Raw genomic sequence first — 3790 nt, 5'->3', positions numbered from 1 at the left:
CGCAGGGCGAGATGCAGCATTAACCGGATCAGCCCATTTTTGAAGCCTAATAACTTTTTTTTATTTTAACTCAAATCGATTTGCAGTCCTCGGATAAAATATTTGTCATTTTTGGGGTTTAGGAAAACCCGTTTTCAAAAGAAATCGGCCGAAGCAAACAAAAGTTATCCATGAAAAACTGGTATTTCATGTTTCTCCCGAACAAAATGTCTCAAACTCCCATACAAACTTCAGGCTCGTTGAGCGACCCCTTCCCGTGACCCGATCTGACCCAAATTTGGCATGAGACCTTGTACTAGGCCTTGGATCAATTTTAGCCTGCAGAACATAACATTTTCAAGAGTCGAGTCATTTGGGGCACTCTACTGTCCACTTTTTATATACAGTACCGTACATAATTGTATAGAAATTGGAAGCACGCGCACTGTCACTTCGACTTTGAACTTCCATAACTTTTTACTCTGATGATAGTTTTTGATCAAATTTTCTTTCTAAGATAGATCATCTATTGTGCTATTATATCACAAAATATGTCCTCCTGGATTTTTTTGGCCTGAGCTACAGTAATTCTACGAAAATCGGACTTTTTGGACCTTTTTCATTCAAACTGCAATATCTCAGAAACTACGCTACATTTTTTATTGATATTTTGCAGAGTGTTTGTTGAAATATATAGCTAGCATGTCTGAAGTTTTTGAAAAGTTCTGTTTTGAAATCTGAATCTGAAATCTGAATCTGAAATCTGAATCTGAAATCTGAATCTGAAATCTGAATCTGAAATCTGAATCTGAAATCTGAATCTGAAATCTGAATCTGAAATCTGAATCTGAAATCTGAATCTGAAATCTGAATCTGAAATCTGAATCTGAAATCTGAATCTGAAATCTGAATCTGAAATCTGAATCTGAAATCTGAATCTGAAATCTGAATCTGAAATCTGAATCTGAAATCTGAATCTGAAATCTGAATCTGAAATCTGAATCTGAAATCTGAATCTGAAATCTGAATCTGAAATCTGAATCTGAAATCTGAATCTGAAATCTGAATCTGAAATCTGAATCTGAAATCTGAATCTGAAATCTGAATCTGAAATCTGAATCTGAAATCTGAATCTGAAATCTGAATCTGAAATCTGAATCTGAAATCTGAATCTGAAATCTGAATCTGAAATCTGAATCTGAAATCTGAATCTGAAATCTGAATCTGAAATCTGAATCTGAAATCTGAATCTGAAATCTGAATCTGAAATCTGAATCTGAAATCTGAATCTGAAATCTGAATCTGAAATCTGAATCTGAAATCTGAATCTGAAATCTGAATCTGAAATCTGAATCTGAAATCTGAATCTGAAATCTGAATCTGAAATCTGAATCTGAAATCTGAATCTGAAATCTGAATCTGAAATCTGAATCTGAAATCTGAATCTGAAATCTGAATCTGAAATCTGAATCTGAAATCTGAATCTGAAATCTGAATCTGAAATCTGAATCTGAAATCTGAATCTGAAATCTGAATCTGAAATCTGAATCTGAAATCTGAATCTGAAATCTGAATCTGAAATCTGAATCTGAAATCTGAATCTGAAATCTGAATCTGAAATCTGAATCTGAAATCTGAATCTGAAATCTGAATCTGAAATCTGAATCTGAAATCTGAATCTGAAATCTGAATCTGAAATCTGAATCTGAAATCTGAATCTGAAATCTGAATCTGAAATCTGAATCTGAAATCTGAATCTGAAATCTGAATCTGAAATCTGAATCTGAAATCTGAATCTGAAATCTGAATCTGAAATCTGAAATCTGAATCTGAAATCTGAATCTGAAATCTGAATCTGAAATCTGAATCTGAAATCTGAATCTGAAATCTGAATCTGAAATCTGAATCTGAAATCTGAATCTGAAATCTGAATCTGAAATCTGAATCTGAAATCTGAATCTGAATTCTGAATCTGAAATCTGAATCTGAAATCTGAAATCTGAATCTGAATCTTAAATCTGAAATCTGAAATCTGAAATCTGAATCTGAATCTGAAATCTGAAATCTGAAATCTGAAATCTGACATCTGAATCTGAATCTGAAATCTGAATCTGAAATCTGAATCTGAAATCTCAATCTGAAATCTGAATCTGAAATCTGAAATCTGAAATCTGAATCTGAAATCTGAATCTGAAATCTGAATCTGAATCTGAATCTGAATCTGAATCTGAATCTGAAATCTGAATCTGAATTCTGAATCTGAATCTGAAATCTGAATCTGAAATCTGAAATCTAATGTCTAATGAATCTTAAAGCTGGATATGAAATCAAAATCTTAAATCTGAACTAGTAATTTGTATCAAAATTTGAGTCTTAATCTGAATTCTAAACCTAAAATCTGAATCCAAATTTTTATTCTTTTAATGTGTTAACTGTTGGTCAATTTTATCACTTGTTCTACGACTTTCATGGATAATCAACTTGATCTGACAGAAAAAGTCACAAAATCTCGAAACTATTCCCGGCCAAAAAAAAATTGTGTCAGTTCTGAAATCTTAATCTGAATTATGATTTTTTTTATTGACAAATTGGGTTGTATGCATTCAATTTCCTGGTTTCGCTTGGTTTGTTTGGATTTTTATTGTTTGATGTGCAGCTTGTATTTATTTGTATATATTTTTCTTAAAGTTCTTTTGATTTTACTTTTTTTTCATTTTCAGATGAATTCTGTTTTACTCTAACAAACAATGTTTTTTAAATGTGTTTATTATATCCTATAGTATCTAGAATCACATTCAAAATTTTTGTAAAATAATAAAGCTCTTTCCAAAACTTATTTTGCGAAATTTCATATCTTTGTTCGTATCCAATCCAAAATTCCTTCTTCAATCAATGACAATTATACATATCTCCGAATCCACTGGAACAAATTCTACTAATTTTAGTATCTTTGAGCTACCCAGTGTTGTGTTCAATTTTACAGAATAAAGTTTCGATGTTAACTTTATAACATTTCGATTATTCTTATGTAGCATTTTCGCGGCAAGCAAAAAACCGGCAATTCTAATATTTGGTCCGCTATGTGTTAAGTTATATTTAATTCGCTTTAAACTTCCCAAATCCCTAAACTAAACTTTACTATAAAGTTTGTGGTGGCGCTGCTGTTTATTTAATAATTTTCATCGGCCAACCATCAAATAATTATTATATTACCCCGCACCGGACACGCGCAGAGTTATAAACAAACATCTACATTCAAATCATATGCGGGAAAAGGGAAAGAAACGGATGCGCATCGGGAAGGAAAAAGCCGAAGATCCAATCCCTTGTATGCACACTTCGGGCATCGTGCTCTGGTACGATGTCCGAGGGGCGTTTCTTCCGCTTTCGGAGCTTTCGGATGAATCACAAGGCACTCACTCGAAGGTCGCGTTCACTTTGAGGCGGCTCCGGCTGCAATTTTTGTTTCAACTGTTATTTCGCTGTTGCGCTCCGGATTTATTTCGCTGCGAAGCGGAAAATTCATTTCAAAAATCACTGGGTAGTTGAAAGTCATATGGTGGTAGCTCTGCTGCGGCGATTCCGCTAAACTTTTTGGTCGGCGGATTACGGCGCAGTTAGAGAAGATGTTCTCTAGCTAGCCGTCATAGTCTGTTTTGTTGAAAACGACGATGACGATGATGACCGCGGTTCTCGTATTCGCGAGAGGACCGCGGCGCGGTGGTTCTGAAGGCGTACCACTGTTTGGCTAGGGTGTTGGTGTCTGCTAGCCGATGTGTCGTTCAGGGAATCTGTCGGTGTTCTTAACGAC

This window comes from Uranotaenia lowii, chromosome 2 (assembly GCF_029784155.1).
Source record: "Uranotaenia lowii strain MFRU-FL chromosome 2, ASM2978415v1, whole genome shotgun sequence".
Classification (NCBI taxonomy): domain Eukaryota; kingdom Metazoa; phylum Arthropoda; class Insecta; order Diptera; family Culicidae; genus Uranotaenia; species Uranotaenia lowii.
Note: the sequence above shows the minus strand (reverse complement) of the source record.